This window comes from Giraffa tippelskirchi, chromosome 7, assembly GCF_054371585.1.
Source record: "Giraffa tippelskirchi isolate mGirTip1 chromosome 7, T2T-mGirTip1v1.2.pri, whole genome shotgun sequence".
Taxonomy (NCBI): Eukaryota; Metazoa; Chordata; class Mammalia; order Artiodactyla; family Giraffidae; genus Giraffa; species Giraffa tippelskirchi.
In genome coordinates this window covers 123,804,117-123,822,876 of record NC_137281.1, presented here as the reverse complement: position 1 = coordinate 123,822,876, position 18,760 = coordinate 123,804,117, and positions in this window count along the sequence as shown.

Genomic DNA, 18,760 nt, shown 5'->3' with positions numbered 1-18,760 from the left:
AAGTATAAAGCATGGGCTAGGTTATCCTGGATCAAACCAGTCAATCCTAAAGGAAATCAACCCTGAATACTCATTGGAAGGACTGATGCTGAAGCTGAAGCTTCTGATACTTTGGCCACCTGATGGGAAGAACTGACCCATTGGAACAGACCCTGGTGCTGGGAAAGATGGAAGGCGAAAGAAGAGAGTGGCAGAGGATGAAATGGTTGGATAGCATCACCGATTCAACAGACATGAGCCTGGGCAAACTCTCTAGGAGATAGTGAGGGACAGGGAGGCCTGGTATGCTACAGTCCATGGGGAGCTGGACATGAGTTAGTGACTAAACAACAACTAGGCTAGCCTTGCATTCGTTACAATCTGTAAGTAGCTACTTCCCCTTAGAGCGATGCTGTCTTGTAAAAAGACAGGGTTAGCCACATATGTGAGTTTATAGAGTCACAGAGAGTATCTTTAAGGAAGTATTATTAAAGGAAAGATCTGGATGGTAAAAGAGAATCATCCAGGTGAAGACTGGGAGAAAAAACTTTTCAGCTGTGTGTGAAAACTTTGAGGTGAGAAAGAAGTTGGCCACATCTGACCAAATGAAAAAAAGACCCATGTCATTAAATTGTGGGAATCAGGAGGAGACTAGACCAAGATAAAGTTGGAGAAGGAGTCAGGGACCATATTAAAGAGTCCTGTAAATCATGCTAAGGAATCTGACATTTAAGTAAACTGACTGCCAATAGAAGGATTTTAAGCTTACCAGCAACATGATGACATCTACTGTTTTTGTTTTTTTAAGATCTACAGCCATGTGTAGAAGAGACTGTGAGGGTCCTTGAAAGGAAGCAGGAAGACAAGTGAGGCTGTTATTGACCAGGAAAGAGATGTGGGTTTTAAACTTGAGGGAATGGAGATGGAGACAGTAGATGAACTCAAAATAAAAATCTGTAGAATTTGGAATTGGAAATTGAGGATGATTCAAGGTTTCTGGTGCTTGGAAAGAGGAACATCTGTTCACCAAATGGAAGAAGGCAAATGAAGGAGCAGTGCAGGAGAGTCAGGAATTATACTTTGCCAGTGCTTAGCAAGTTGTGCCCACTATGATGAAGAAAGTGTTAGGGCTGGAGTGAAAGTCAAGGGAATGTGACGACCCTCCTCACAGATGAGAATTAGCATTGTTTTATGCCAATCCTGCGGTTTCAAGAAGAACTGCCTACCTCTATGACCAAGGGAGCCGGTGCTCACCTGTCTGTAACAGGACTAAGCCTGGAGGCGCTGAGACCCATCTAGAAAGCTTTGAATGTGTCTGCAGAGCTGCTTCTTAGCTGTTTATAAAAATATTTCAGAGTTCTGGATGTAACATTGAAGAGGGAGCGTTAGGTAAAATGAGAATACTAGAGAGCATCTTACTCGTAAGCATGAACCTCCTGGGAAGCTTCTAAAAACTGGGCTATTTCCTGCTTTTTAGGCTAAGAGGAGTAAATCCCTGACCAGACAGAGTCCTTCCTAGTACATACAGGAGGCGTCATATAAATAGAACAGGGCTTCCCTGATAGCTCAGTTGGTAAAGAATCTGCCTGCAATGCAGGAGAATCCCAGGTTCAATTCCTGGGTCAGGAAGATCCCATGGAGAAGGGATAGGCTACTCACTCCAATATTCTTGGACTTCCCTTGTGGCTCAGCTGGTAAAGAATCTGCCTACAATGCAGGAGACCTGGGTTGGGAAGATCCCCTGAAGAAGGGAAAGGCTACCCACTCCAGTATTCTGGCCTAGAGAATTCCATGGACTTTATAGTCCATGGGGTCGCAAAGAGTCGGATACGACTGATCGACTTTCACACTAACTTGCCAGGAAATAAGTAATATATCTAAGCCTGTTGTCTTTCTTAGCGTCACAAAGAATGATTCAAAGAAAGAAGGAAAGCAACACAAGGGCCCAATCAGATAGTGGTCCACAGAGGATCTTTGATGATTAAGAAAGCAAGTCCACCCAGCAAACATAAGGAGGCCCCCTTTGTGGACCCATTACATTGCCTGTCACATTGGAAGTTTTTATTGCGAAGGTGCCCAGCACATCACTTTGTTTCCTCTCTGCCTTTATCCATCATCAGATTCTTCAGTGAGAGGCTTCCCTGGCGTCCGCTGGTTAAGGCTTTGCTTCCCAGTTTAAGGAGTACAGGTTTGATCCCTGGCTGGGGAGCTAAGATCCTACATGGCTCAAGGCCAAAAAGCCAAAATAAGAAACAGAAGCAATATTGTAACAAATTCAATAAAGACTTTAAAAATGGCCCACATCAAAAAAAAAAAAATCTTAAAAAAGAAATCTTCAGTGAGATACTAGCCTGAAACCCAGATTTTCATGTCTTCTGGAGACAGAATGCTCCTTTGCTCCCATACTTTCAGCAGAAGTGCTCTCTTTCACACCCCTATCCTGCCACCTACCTCATATTCTAGCCATAGGTATTATTATTCCAAAATCTCAGAACACTTATGGTGTTGAGTTTCCTATGCTGTGTTAACACTTTAGGCTAATGATGCTATCCATGTTCTGCACATTCACATCTCTTAAGTAAATATTTTTTTATACATGAAGATTTCAAATTGCCTATGGAACAATTAAGAAATGTGTCAAGACAGAATAAGGACTAGTCAAGTATAAAATAGTACAGAAGAAGAGTGTTTCAAAGCAAACAAACTGACCTAAATTCACAGTCAATTGTTTTGCATCATTGCTGCTACTGCTGCTAAGTCGTGTCAGTCGTGTCCAACTCTGTGCGACCCCATAGACGGCAGGCAGCCCACCAGGCTCCTCCATCCCTGGGATTCTCCAGGCAAGAACACTGGAGTGGGTTGCCATTTCCTTCTCTTAGGATTTCACTAATGATTGTATTTGTTCCCTCTTATCAAATTTCTGCCATTTATGCATCCAGTTGATCTACAGATGGGAATTAATTGCAGAACTCAACAACTTTTGTCAAAGTAAGAGACTTAGTTTGAAAATACAGTCTTCTGTTGCAGATCTTTGCTGTTGATGATTTCTAAAATTGAAATTCAGGAAACAACACCAAAAGCAGAAAAAGAAAAGAGCTCTGTGCAAATCAAGACTTGCCAAAAGAAATGTGAAAACCTGTTGTATATTCCACATTGAGCTCACATATACTGCACATTTCAAATGTTTATTTAACATCTTTATTGGAATAATTTTCAGTGAAATTAAAATGAATCATTGCTCTTTAGATGTATAGGTGACAAAAATAAAGACAGGAAATGTCACAAACTAATTTTTAAACAATCCTAGTTCCTAATCTATTTTTAATATTTTAAGTCCATTTTTTCTTCTTTTCATGCATCAAAGGAAATAAATAAGTGCATTTTGGTTATTTTTCAATTAAATATGCTTACTTATTTACTTTTAATGTTTATCAAAGTTATATATATGCATAATAACAACTCAAGAGATAGTGGTGAAAATCTTTCATCTCTTTACTTTAGTCCCCTTCCTTGAAAGCAATCTCAACTCTAGTCAGCTTTCAGTTGTTCTGAAGTTATCACTGTGCCTCTTGAAAGATTCTTGTAATACCATATCTTGATTTGTTAAATTTAGAAGCTTTCTATTGACTTTCAAAAATGAAAGATGAAAATCTGGGTCACTTGTGCTGCCCCCTTCTCCTCTTCTGCTTCCAACATTTGATAGTTAAATGTCTAAAGTTTCTCTTTGTAGCTTTAAATATGCTATTCTATTTCTTGTCCCATTGACTTTCAATACATTTCTTGATATCCTATTTGTAAAATAAAGATATTTGTGTCCTACTTTTTCCTCTGCCTTTTTCCCTCCTCCCTTTATTTCCCCTTCCATCACTTACATGATGGGATTGCCAGTGTGGTTTACATTTACATTTCACAAGCAAACGTACTTAGCTCACAAATTGATATAAACATTTAACAAAACAGTAAAACCTGTTTATTAGGATTGCGTGAATTGTGTTCATTGTTGTATTGAACAGCATGCTAGGACTGTGTTTCTTCTTTGCAGGTCTCGCCTCATGATCCTCAGTCATTGGTAGAAAAATTTCTAGCATCAGAGTTTAAAAGCACTTTATGATGTTATGCTCAATCAATTAGATAAAAATCAAGCACCCTACTCTGCTTCATAGGTCATTTTGCTTCTTTTGTTTATCTTTCTTGGAGTTTCTAATTTTATTTTTCATTTATTTTGCATTTTGGCCTTTATGATATCACCAAGTATGCCCAAGTTATCTTATAAAGACACCCGTAAATTTTTCTACTCAGAATCTGAACTCTCTTTTTCTGTGTGGGGAATTTTTCCTGGATGACCCTTTCGGGGCAAGGGTGTCAAAGCCCACGTTCTTCTATTGGAAACTCAAAACGCATAAAATCCACTTTCCTAATGTCCTTTGCATCCGTGGCCATGAACAAGCTACCTTGGATTTGCCCATCAGATTTCCCTCCTTAGGACTTCGAATTGAGAACTAGTGACTCCAAGAAACAGAGACCATAGAGTATTCACTCTGGTGGATGGTGGAGTTGGTGGCATCAAACAGGGTGTTCAGTGTCTGCGGACCCCAAACTAGCAGTGTGAGTGTCCAGTGTCCAGGGCCAGCAGCGCCAGTGAGCCGGACTGTGTGGTCAATCTTCTACAGAAGTGGGAATGATTAACTAAGTTGTGACCTAATTTTGGCGAATCTCTGATTGCTGTTCAGTCACTCCTTCGCTCTCACGTTCCTCAGTCTGATGCTTCCAACTCGCCAGTCATGAGCTGTACATTTTCTGTGTCTTTGATAACTAAAAAGGTCTCCATGCTGACCTCTCACTTGAGTGGGCAACAATTCTAGGTTAAACACTACTTAACTCAAAACTGTAAAATTGCTTGCGCTGTTGTCTTCTAGCATCTTAAACTGCTTTAGAGAAGATTGATGTCAGTCATATTCTTTCTCTTAGAGCTGAAATATTGAGATCTTCAACTGAAAGGGTACAAATAGTGACTCCAAATAATGCATAGAAACACTCATCTAGACATAGACTTGAGAATTCAGAACACCAAAACTGAAGAGGAGACCTCCAAACTTTTCAGAAATTATTAATTTTATACCTACAAGGGAAAAAGATCTTCTGCTGACAACTAGAGTTAAAAAACAATTTAAACAGACTTTCCTGGTGGTCCAGTGGTTGGAAATTTGCCTTCCAGTGTGATGGGGTGGGGAAGGAGGTGGGACATGGGTTCGATCCCTGGTCCAGGAAGATTCCACATGCCTTTGGGCAAGTGGGCCCATGTGTCACAACTACTGAGGCCCACGTGCTCCAGAGCCCAAGTGCTGCAACTAGACAAAGCAGAGCACACCAGTGAAGACTCAGCGCAGCCAAAAATAGATACTAAATACATCTAGGGCACAAGAGTTAGACATTCCAGACCCATCCCTGACAAGGAAATCTAAGCTATGTGAGAATGTGCTTCAGAATTAATTTCCAGTCTGATTTTGTGCCTCTGGCTTGAGAATAAAACAGTTATCCTGTCCAGTGACACAAAGGACATTTCTCCAGAACTGGTGTAACCACAGGGTTGGATCTGATTCAGAGAGGAAGCTGTGCAGGTGGGAAGCCAATTCCAAGGATCACTGCAGGTCTGACTCTACTCACTGTTCTCTCTGAACTCTTCTCCCTTGTCTTTTCCCTCTGAAGAGAACATCTAACCCAGTCTGTCTTCTACTCCTTGGGTGCAGGGAGATGGAGCCTTATAGTCTACGAAGATGGAGCTTCATGACAGGGAATGGTCTCTAGGTCCATCCAGAGACACTGTCATCCTTACAGTAATGCTGGGGAATGTAATTCCTCTTACTGGAGTTTGTGTCAAGGCAACAAGATGACAAACAGGAACTTGATATAGAACATCCTTACCCACTTTCTCTCCTACCTGGAGGAACTAATATACCTTTTATTTAAGGGTTTTAAAATAACATCTATGTCTTAAAAGTTAACATGTGCATAATAGGAAACCAAAAAAACACAAGAAGCAAAAACAAAGTCATTCATAATCACAAGCAGTTTACCATTTGATGTGTCCTTCTAGGTCTCATTTGTGTATTTTCACAACTAAGCATTCATTTTTATGTAATTAAGATCATACAGTTGTGTATCGTGCTGCTTCACACATTGTGGATTTGGGGAGTGGAATTGTTAAACAAGCCTAGGAGACTACGCTGACTGTTCACTGGGTGGTGGGTGGCGGGGGAGGGGACAGGGAAGGGATGGCAGAGAGAAGGGCTCAGTGCCCATCGGTCTTTAAACAAGTTCAGTTTGTCTAGCTATTGTTCTGTTTGTGCATTTTAGTTAATATTGCTGTGCATTAAAGAATAAGCAAGGCCTAATACCCAAAGTATATTAAAAGTAGAGGTGAGAAAATAACCCCTTAATTTATGCCCTTTTGTTGGTTTTTAGGAAAGGCTGGGTCTTCTGGGATTATCTATGTTAATCCATTTATTGGAGCTACATGTAGTCCGATACTTAACTTTTTTGTGTGGAGAAAAATATGACCCTTAGAATTGATTCATTTAGAAGTAACCACTAACTAGCTATAAGAACCGATTCTGAATTGCGAATAAAAAAACCCACACAACTTACCCATATTAAGATGTAAATGCTTAATTTTTTCAGCTCACATCCTGCATCTTAGAGCTATTTAACCATTTTTTCCCCAGAGGTGTCTGATAGCCTCGAGTCACTGCTCGAGAGAAGAGGCAGAGAATTTCCGTGGGTTATTTGGCGATATTTTACCACCTAACTCAGGACTTGCTTGTGCCAGAACCAGGAGATGGTGACCTTTTATAATTGAGGCAATCTCCTTAAAGGTCAATCCTGACAGAAAATGCTGTAATTGGTGTGGTTGAAATTGCTGAATCCCTGGGCTACATCAACTCAGTAGAATGTTTACTGTTGCCTTTTCCTGCTCTGCAGATAGCAACCCAACTCAGGTCCCCTGGGGCTTTCATATCACCAACTGGGGGGAAAAAATCAACTGAACACCACAGCCACCACTCCTTGGGGGCAGGGATTTTCTCCTTTTCCATCATGGTGTCTGTAGTATTAGCCTGGTGCCCAAAGTTTACTAACTACTTGTTCTTTCACTAACTGAATAAACAAATGAAAAGAAAAAAAACTTCTTGTAATAAATAGTTATAAAATGCTAGCATTTTCCTGGAGTTTCCTAAGGGATAGACCCAATTTTGCCATTTTCTAGAAACATTAAGGGTTCCAAGCTACCTGTGCGCATGTGTGCCAAGTCACTTCAGTTGTGTCCAACTCTTTGCGACCCTATAGACTGTAGCCCACCAGTCTTCATTGTCCATGGGATTTTCCAGACAAAAATACTGGAGTGGGCTGCCATGCCCTCCTCCAGGGGATCCTCCTGACCCAGGGATTTAACAGACGCCTCCTGCATCTCCTGCATTGGAGGCAGATTCTTTACTGCTGAGCCACCAGGGAAGCCCCCAAGTTATCTGTAATTGAGGAAACAGGGAGATAAAGATCTCCGCTGTCTTACCTCTTCATGAAGGAGAGTGCATGCCTCATTACCACCCCTCTCAATCCATGTGGTGATTTTTATTTTACAGAAGAGAAAACTGAGATTTAGAAAGATGAGAGATGTTTCCAGAATCATGTGGATAAGTACATGTGAATCTCGGATTTGAAATTCCAGTCTGTCAGAACCTGACATCTATACATGTCCTCACCATACAGCACTGAGCAACGAGTGGTTATACTCATCCCCAAATGCCTCAAGCTTTATCCAAAGTTCCCACCATCTACAAAGATGGGGATAATGCCTCCACTAAGCTCTGTACTAAGATGCTTCAGTTCTGTCCTACTCTTTTTGACCCCATAGACTGTAGCCTGCCAGGCTCCTCTGTCCAGATTCTCCAGGCACGAATACTAAATTGGGTTGCCATTTCTTACTCCAGGGCATCTTCCCAACTCAGGGAAGGAAACTGCATCTCTTACATCTCCTGCCTTGGCAGGTGGGTACTTTACCACTAGCGCCACCTCAGTTTAGTTCAGTTCAGTTGCTCAGTCGTGTCCGACTCTTTGCGACCCCGTGAACCCCAGCATGCCAGGCCTCCCTGTCCATCACCAACTCCCAGAGTTTACCCAACTCATGTTCATCAAGTCAGTGATGCCATCCAACCATCTCATCCTCTGTCGTCCCCTTCTCCTCCTGCCCCTAATCCCTCTCAGCATTAGGATCTTTTCCAATGAGTCAACTCTTCGCATGAGGTGGCCAAAGTATTGGCGTTTCAGCTTCAACATCAGTCCTTCCAATGAACACCCAGGACTGATCTCCTTTAGGATGGACTGGTTGGATCTCCTTGCAGTCCAAGGGACTCTCAAGAGTCTTCTCCAACACCACAGTTCAAAAGCATCAATTCTTCGGTGCTCAGCTTTCTTCACCGTCCAACTCTCACATCCATACATGACTACTGGAAAAACCATAGCCTTGACTAGATGGACGTTTGTTGGCAAAGTAATGTCTCTGGTTTTTAATATGCTATCTAGGTTGGTCATAACTTTCCTTCCAAGGAGTAAGTGTCTTTTAATTTCATGGCTGCAAGCACCATCTGCAGTGATTTTGGAGCCCATAAAAATAAAGTCTGACACTGTTTCCACTGTTTCCCCATCTACTTGCCATGAAGTGATGGGACCAGATGCCATGATATTGGTTTTCTGAATGTTGAGCTTTAAGCCAACTTTTTTACTCTCCTCTTTCACTCTCGTCAAGAGGCTTTTTAGTTCTTCTTCACTTTCTGCCATAAGGGTGGTGTCATCCGCATATCTGAGGTTATTGATATTTCTCCCAGCAATCTTGATTCCAGCTTGTGCTTCTTCCAGCCCAGCATTTCTCATGATGTACTGTGCATATAAGTTAAATAAGCAGGGTGACAATATACAGCCTTGACGTACTCCTTTCCCAATTTGGAACCAGTCTGTTGTTCCATGTCCAGTTCTAACTGTTGCTTCCTGACCTGCATACAGGTTTCTCAGGTGGCAGGTGAGGTGGTCTGGTATTCCCATCTCTTTCAGAATTTTCCACAGTTTATTGTGATCCACACAGTCAAAGGCTTTGGCATAGTCAATAAAGCAGAAATAGATGTTTTTCTGGAACTCTCTTGCTTTTTTGATGATCCAGCAGATGTTGCAATTTGATGTCTGGTTCCTCTGCCTTTTCTAAATCCATCTTGAACATCTGGAAGTTCATGGTTCACGTATTGCTGAAGCCTGGCTTGGAGAATTTTGAGCATTACTTTACTAACATGTGAGATGAGTGCAATTGTGCAGCAGTTTGAGCATTCTTTGGCATTGCCTTTCTTTGGGATTGGAATGAAAACTGACCTTTTCCAGTCCTGTGGCCACTGCTGAGTTTTCCAAATTTGCTGGCATATTGAGTGCAGCACTTTCACAGCATCATCTTTGAGGATTTGAAATAACTCAACTAGAATTCCATCACCTCCACTAGCTTTGTTTGTAGAGATGCTTCCTAAGGCCCACTTGACTTCACATTCCAGGATGTCTGGCTCTAGGTCAGTGATCACACCATTGTGATTATCTGGGTCGTGAAGATCTTTTTTGTATAGTTCTTCTGTGTATTCTTGCTACCTCTTCTTAATATCTTCTGCTTCTGTTAGGTCCATACCATTTCTGTCCTTTATCAAGCCCATCTTTGCATGAAGCCCATTAAGCTCCAGTTCAGATGCAAAACAACATTGATCTAAATGTGGGCCCGTAGCCTTTAACTGCTAGCTATTTTATTGAGTCTAATTTCAGTTAGGATGAACTAAAGTCTGACATGCTCTGGACTAGAACTAAAACTGAGGGTGTGGAGCATGAAATAAATGCCTGAACTCATGGATTGCTTCCTGGGCAAACAATTCTGCAGAGAATCTCCCAAGGCTTGGGGGCGGTGTGAGACCCCAGTCTGGTGCATCTTCCAAGGCATAATCCTAACTGTATCCAACATCCTTCAGAGGGAGAGGTCCTGGGTAATGGGGAACTCTGCTAGACTCTACCTTCAGAATTCCACAAACACCACTGGAGGTCAACAGCCAAGGTCAACAAGATGCCAAGGGGAAGACTCTGGACACACCTGCTCATCCACAGCTCCAAGGAGAAGTGGCACCCCCAGGTCAGTCCTGGATGCTGAAGGCTGCTGGGTGCAAGTGTGGGTACAGGTTTTACTCAGAGGGAGCACTTACCTAGCCCCTGACCCCCCGGATTCTGTAATCAGAAGTCAGAGGCTCCTGGGACTATAACTCATTAGTTCTCTTCCCATCAGACAGGGATGATTTGGTCTGGTTCTTGTTCTACCCAAAAGCACTTCAGTAAACAGTGCTCTTTCCCTGAAGATTGCCTATTCCTGTCTTTTACCTCCTTTGTGTGTGGCAAGGAGAAATAAGATAATATATGTGTGATGCTTTGAGCTCCTTGGGAAAGCAGAACTCTCTAAGTGCATGATATTAATAACAGCAATATTTCTGTTACCACGAAGACAGGCTGAGTCCATCTTTCACATGTCCTTTTAAGTCATTTTCCCTGCGGCTGCCTCTTCTGGTAAAACGGTTCTGAATGAGCCGTACAAATCTCTAGTTTTAAAATACTCATTGGGGAAAACACTAGTTGGTCTCCATATTACCTAGAAGGCAAATATTCCGATGTTTGTTTCTTGAAATGATGGTGCTTTGGTAGGTCAAGAAAAGGAGAGCAGTCAACCCCCAAGTGACAGAACCGTGAAAAAAGCAATTGCTATGGAAAATAGAAAACCATGGAAGCCCTGCCTGCCAGGATCAGAATTCCAGTCCTGCTCTCTGAAGAGCAATGTGGCCAAGTGACCAGAAACTCTTTTCACAAGGATTCTTGCTATAAGAAAACAGACCAATACCAGGGGGAAGGGTGGGGAGGGAGGGATAAACCAGAGTTTGAGATTGACATGTACACACTGCTATATTTAAAATAGGTAAACAACAAGGATTTACTGTTAAATAAACAAAGAAAAAAATAGACCAAGATTCCTTCAGCCAGGCAGCCAAGGACCTCATTCAATTATCAACAAACCTAAGACTACTATTCCCAACATTGGCAAAATACCATTTTGATGTTGATAATGATGAAGATGGCGATTGATGTTAATGAGAGCTACCATTTATCCAAAGCCTGCCCCATCCAAAGACCAAGCTAAACTCTATATTTTTTCTGTCTCATTTTATATAATCCTATAAACAAAACTATAGAGTTGATACTATTGTTTTTAAAATTCAGAGATGTTTAGTTTCGTGCCCAATGTCATAGCAACAATTTAAAATTTGGGTTTCAAGCTGAGAATAATGTGCTGTGACTACTTAAAAAAAAAAGTGGGGCTACTCCTTTCCTATGATCTCTCCCCACCCCCCACCCTGGCCACCTTACCACCTTCCCTCCATCCATTCAAATGCACTTGGTACTTTTGGTGTCTGAGTTAGATACTATTAGGTTCTGGGAATACGGTGAAGAATATCTTCATCCTGGAGGAACAGGAACGCACCTCAAATGATAACGTGAGGGCTTGAGCACAGAAGTGAGGACTCCTTCCTGGTTTGCTGATGGGACAACCACCATATGAGCCTGTGGTTTCCATGCCTTCAGCCTCTGGGCTGGGTTCCCTCTCTCTCCAAAGCCCTCTCTCCTTAGGAGGATGCAAATATGTCATTAAAAAAACCCAAAGAACAGGGTGGAGCCTTCGACAGTAAAGAGCATAGACTTTAGTGTAAATTAAAGCTGGATTTTAACTCTGGATTTCCCACCTACTTGCTGTGTGACCAGGAACAAGTCTGAGCCTCAGAGGCTCATATTTTAAATGGAGCTGACACTGTCAATTGAGAAGGACAACCAAGAGCACTAAATGAGCTATCGCATTTAAAGGACCTGATTTAGGACTTGGCGCTGTAAGAACCCCAATTGTAGTAAATGATCTTTCTATTGTAAAATCCAAGAAGAATGTTCAAAAACAGCCAGGCTTGAAGGGTAAAATCGACTGGAGACTGGTGCAGTGCCAGCATGGCCATTCTGAAGCCTGCGAAATCTATAATACGACCTCCTTCCAGCATCTTTACTTGTCAAAAATTCCTCTGCCCAGGAAGATTGCTAACAAAATTGGAACAAAAGAAATCATGAGGAAACCATCCATTCAGTAACCAAATAAAGCCAGTGCAAAACCACCTACTGCGGCCACAAGACAGAGGGTGGAGAGTGAGAGCAGCTGGAGAGCCCCGTTATTACACAGAGCTCAGAAGAAAGGGTCGCTATTCATTAGCTGCAGCCCCCTGGGGGTGGGGTGAGGGTCTCAAGATTGTCCACCTTTTCCTAACAAATACTCATGTCATCAATAGAGGGTTGACACAGCATTGGGTGTAATTAACTGCCTTCTAATTCACGCCAGGGCTGGTCCTTTTTCTTAGGAAACTGTGAATTAATTTGATATTTTGCCTTAATGAAGGAAAACAAGTCTTGAGTGTGAAAAAAACTTCTAGCTTTGTTGTGTGGCTGGCAAGTATATCTGGTTTTCCTTGTTCACACCAACCACATACTCTATTTTTCTCTCCTTGCTGAAGACTGTCAATGTGAGACAGACCAAATATGACAATTTAAATGTGTACCCCAGGGCTTAAGTATCACAGTGCCAGAAAGTCTAGTGATCCTGGTTGATACAGACAGTCTGACCTCCAGCTGTGGGCTTTGGAAAAGAAAGTTGTGCTGCCCAAATACAAAATAAATAAGACCTTTTATATATATATAAAGGATTCTGTCAAGTGTCTTTCTTATTTATCTTGCCTTTTGTCACACTCAATCAGAAGTCTGAATATGAAGATTCTTTCTTGCTGTTCTTGGTCCTTTTCTTAGTAAACACTTTCCTCACTTCATTTTATAAAGCAAGATACATGAACACATACAGTTAATTATTTTAAGGTAGAGCTTTAAGATAACAACTGATTAAAAAGAAACCAAGCATATTGACATGATACTGACATTACTATTGTTGTTTAGTCAATAAGTCATGTCTGACTCTTTGCGACCCTGTGGATTGTAGCTCACCAGGATCCTCTGTCCATGGGATTTCCCAGGCAAGAATATTGGAGTGAATTGCCATTTCCTTCTCCAGAGGATCTTCCCAACACAAGGATCGAACCCACGTCTCCTGAGTTGCAGGCAGAATCTTTACCACTGAGCCACAGGGAAGTCCTTAGTAGCAATCTTAGGAAGTTCCACAAACACATTAAAGATGTTGTAGCTAATCCCTGGGTATCAGTGACTTTTCTTCCTTGCTGCCTGGGACCTGACTTGGTTTTGGCGTTCTCCTTCCCCTGATGAGTCACAAATACATCCTGAGTTGCCCAGACCAGTGATGCAGATAACATTTTTCTTGATTTAGATGTGGGCATGGACACTAGTCCTGGTCAATGAAATGTGAGGGAAGGCCCATTGAGAGTTTTCAATGAATGATTTTAAAAAGAACCAGCAAGCCCAAGAGCCATCCTACTTTATAACATTTTGTTATAGAAGGTAATATTTTTTCCCTTATTCTTTAAGCCTGTTGAGTTGGAGATTTCTTATTTGTCACTGAAAACATTCAAACTGATAAATGATAACTGCTCAACTCATTTTGCCATCTCCTCAATAGAAAATGCTGTCAGAATCAATTTAACACCATCACAGGGAAATTTGTGTAGCAGTCACCTGTTGTGACTGCTCAGCATCTGTTCTCCTTTCTTAGAAGAACAATCAGTGCTTCTCAGACTTGAATGTGCAGATGAGTCATCTAGGGGGTCTTGTGCAAACACGAATTCTGATTCTGTAAGTGTTGGGTGAGACCTGAGACTCCATATTTCTCCTTAAAGGTAGAATTTGCTGCTCTATAGGCCACTCCTTACATAGCAAAGTGTTATATTTGCATTGGGAAAACCAATCTTTTCCCATTGGCTATAATATTTAGGCAAAATTAGCCTGAGATAGCAAGAGAAGTCTATTCCTGTACTATAGCTTTTCGTTCAAAGATGGGCATCTCACCCAATACGAGCCAATGAGATGTGAGATGGTTGCTGGGAGCTGTTAATAAAAAGCTTTTTTACTCTCCAAGAAAGCTATTGGGACAGTTTTCTTTGTGTGATGTGGTACAAGGATGTGGTGATTGGAATTGTATATTTCTGCTACAATGAGTGGAGCCACATGGGGACAAAACCCACCCACTGAAGATGGTAGTGCTGAGAGAAGCACAGAGATATAGAGTCCCTGGGAATGAAGTTCCAAGCTTCTGCAGCAACCCTATCTGCATTAGAGATTCTCTTGGAATTTCCAGTGATGTTATCCAGTAAAATCCTTTCTCTCTTTGCTTAAAGCATATTGGTCTTAAGTTTTCTAATGTATCTGTGTGTGCTTCAGTCATGTCCAACTCTTCGCAACCCTATGGACTATAACCTGACAGGCCCCTCAGTCCACAGGATTCTCCAGGCAAGAATATTCGAGTGGGTTACCCTCTTCCAGGGGATCTTCCTGACCCATGGATTAACACCTCATCTCCTGCACTGCAGGTGAATTCTTTACCGCTGAGCCACCAGGAAAGCCCCAAGTTTGCTATCCAGTTCAGTTCAGTTGCTCAGGCATGTCCAACTCTTTGTGACCCGATGGACTGCAGCATTCCAGGCCTCCCTGTCCATCACCAACTCCCAGAGTTCACTCAAACTCATGTTCATTGAGTCAGCGATGCCATCCAACCATCTCATCCTCTGTTGTCCCCTTCTCCTCCTGCCTTCAATCTTTCCCAGCATCACGGTCTTTTTCAATGAGTCAGTTCTTCACATCAGGTGGCCAAAGTATTGGAGTTTCAGCTTCAGCATCAGTCTTTCCAATGAATATTCGGCTGATTTCCTTTACGATGGACTGGTTGGATCTCCTTGCTGTCCAAGGGACTCTCAAGAGTCTTCTCCAACACCACAGTTCAAAAGCATCAATTCTTCGGTGCTCAGCTTTCCTTATAGTCCAGCTCTCACATCTATACATGACTACTGGAAAAACCATAGCTTTGACTAGACAGACCTTTGTTAGCAAAGTAATGTCACTGGTTTTTAATATGTTGTCTAGGTTGGTCATAGCTTTTCTTCCAAAGAGTAAGCGTCTTTTAATTTCATGGCTGCAGTCACCATCTGAAGTGATTTTGGAGCCCCCCAAAATAAAGTCTCTCACTGTTTCCATTGTTTCCCCATCTATTTGCCATGAAGTGATGGGACCAGATGTCATGATCTTAGTTTTTTGGATGTTGAGTTTTAAGGCAACTTTTTCAATCTCTTCTTTCACTTTCATCAAGAAGTTTAGTTCTTCTTCCCTTTCTGCCATAAGTGTGTCATCTGCATATCTGAGATTGTTGATATTTCTCCTGGCAATCTTGATTCCAGCTTGTGCTTCATCCAGCACGGCATGATGTACTCTGCATGTAAGTTAAATAAGCAGGATGACAATATACAGCCTTGATGTATTCCTTTCCCGATTTGGAACCATTCTGTTGTTCCATGTTCAGTTCTAACTGTTGCTTCTCGATCTGCATACAGATTTCTCAGGTATGACTTAAGTCAAATCCCTTACGATTATACAGTGGAAGTGACAAATAGATTCAAGGGATTAGATCTGATAGACAGAGTGCCTGAAGAGCTATGGACAGAGGTTTGTGACATTGTACAGGAGGCAGGGATCAAGACCATCCCCAACAGAAAGAAATGCAAAAAGGCAAAGGTTTGTCTCAGGAGGTCTTACAAATAGCTGTGAAAAGAAGAGAAGTGAAAGGCAAAGGAGAAAAAGAAAAATATACCCATTTCAATACAGAGTTCCAAAGAATAGCAAGGAGAGATAAGAAAGCCTTCCTCAGTGATTGATGCAAACAAATAGAGGAAAACTATAGAATGGGAAAGACTGGAGATCTCGTCAAGAAAATCAGATAACAAGGGAACATTTCATGCAAATAAAGGACAGGAATGGTATGGACCTAACAGAAGCAGAAGATATTAAGAAGAGGTGGCAAGAATACACAGAAGAACTATACAAAAAAGATCTTCACGACCCAGATAATCACGATGGTGTGATCACTGACCTAGAGCCAGACATCCTGGAATGTGAAGTCAAGTGGGCCTTAGGAAGCATCTCTACAAACAAAGCTAGTGGAGGTGATGGAATTCTAGTTGAGTTATTTCAAATCCTCAAAGATGATGCTGTGAAAGTGCTGCACTCAATATGCCAGCAAATTTGGAAAACTCAGCAGTGGCCACAGGACTGGAAAAGGTCGATTTTCATTCCAATCCCAAGGAAAGGCAATGCCAAAGAATGTTCAAACTACCGCACAATTGCACTCATCTCACACGCTAGTAAAGTAATGCTCAAAGTTCTCCAAGCCAGGCTTCAGTATGTGAACCATGAATGTCCAGATGTTCAAGATGGATTTAGAAAAGGCAGAGGAACCAGAGATCAAATTGCAACATCTGCTGGATCATCAAAAAAAGCAAGAGAGTTCCAGAAAAACATCTATTTCTGCTTTACTGACTATGCCAAAGCCTTTGACTGTGTGGATCACAATAAACTGGAAAATTCTGAAAGAGATGGGAATACCAGACCACCTGATCTGCCTCCTGAGAAATCTGTATGCAGGTCAAGAAGCAGTAGTTAGAACTGGACATGGAACAACAGACTGGTTCCAAATCAGGAAAGTTTGCTATTACTTATAATTAAAATAGTCTTAAGTAATACAGTTAGAATAAATATTTTACAGCATGGGTTGGCAAATTGTGGTCAGAAATCTGTTTTTGCATGGATCTGGAGCAAAGTATGGTGTTTGCCTTTTTAAAGACTGTAAAAGGAATGAAGGAAAAGAAATAAATAAGAAAGAAAAGGAGCAACAGCCATGCAAATAGTATGTGGCCCCAAAGCACGGATTTGTTAGACTTTTCTGCAAAGAATCAGATGGTAAGTATTTTAGGCTCTACAGGCCCTACTGTCACTGTTGCAACGCTCAACTCTGCTGTACTAACTGAAAGCAGCCGTGTGTGTTTTAGTCACTCAGTTGTGTCTAACTCTTTGTGACGCCATGGTCTGTAGCCCACCAGCCTCCTCTGTCCATGGGATTCTCCAGGTAAGAATAGTGGAATGGGTTGCCATTTCCTTCTCTGAAAGCAGCCATAGATAATATGTAAATGAATGAGCTTGACTGTGTACCAATAAAACTTTATTTATAAAAACAGGCAGCAGATCATATTTGGCCCACAGGCCACAGTTTTCCTACCCTTGCTTTAAAGCCACACTTATTTTAACCAAAGATAAAAAAGAAAAAGATTTTTATCTGATCAAATGCTTTATTCAATAAACTTGTTTTTGAAAGAGCTTTGGATTTTTTAAAGATCAATTCCTCTCTTAAGTAGTCATGAAAATTTATGATCAATGGGAATATTATAAAGGATGAGCCAAAGATCTTAAAGAAGCTCCCAAGAAGGAGTGACCAAAGTGTTAAGCTGTGGCCACATCTGGATCATCAGCAGTCTTGCAGATGTTCTACTTTGAGCTGTCTCCTTAGACACACAAGCTCTGGTATGTTTGTATAACCTATTTTCCCAGGCCCATCAGTCACCAGATGTGAAAGGCAGACAGTCAGAACCTCAGCACCGGATTCTTCTGGCTTGACCTCACCACACTTATTCCATGGGAAATTTGTCCCCTTTCAAATCCTCAAATGATTCTTGTAGCTATAATCCTTGTCAGCTCTGAACATTAGACCTCATGCTACATTTCCAAAAGTTCTTGTCTTTTTTGGCCCAGATTTCTTTGGTAATAACAAGAGCAGCAGCTAGCCCAAGCCAAGGGACTACCATAAAGGCATATGTTTCTACTAGTGTCCTCCCAGCACACATAATAATGAGTCCAAGGCCAAGGGCACTGATATTTGAGACAATAGTGCTTATATTGTGGGCATCAGTGACTCTGATGAATGACTTTGGGGCTCACTATTGCTGCTGCCCTGCCTTTGCACCTGGTTGCCTATGCTAGTCTGCAACTACCTAGACTTGGATGAAATAGATTTTTATAGTGTAAGCTCTCCTGTTTAGGTATGCATTCTTTCAACTGAGCCTTGCTGCAGGTCAAGGAATAACCCTCCTCTGTCCCCAGATAACCCCCAGACCCTAGTTCTTGGATCCTGAGAATTTACCATATATGGCAAAAGAGACTTTGCAGATAAGATTAAGCTAAGGATTTTGAGATAGGACATTATTCTAGGTTATTTTTTTGGCTCTAAATATAGTCACATGTGTCTCTGGAAGGTTGATTTGGAAAAGGCATGGCACAGAGGGAAATTTGATGACAGGGAAGGAGATGATGTGACAGTGGAAGCAGACATTGGAGTGATGTGGCCACAAACCAAGGAATGTGACAGACACTAAAATCTGGAAGAGGCAAAAAAAAAAAAAAAAAAAGAATTTTCCTGAGAACCTCTAGAAGGAACCAACCCTATCTACATCTTGATTTTAGCTTCATTAGGCTAATATCAACTTTCTGGCCTCCAGAAATGTAAGAGTACAGTTCTGTTGTTGTAAGTCCCTTAAATACATGGTAATTTGCTATAGTAACAAGAAAAAGGAAAAAGAAAAGCAAACAAAAAAATGAACACAAGCTTGAAGACAATCATCCTTATATTCAGAATCTTCCATTC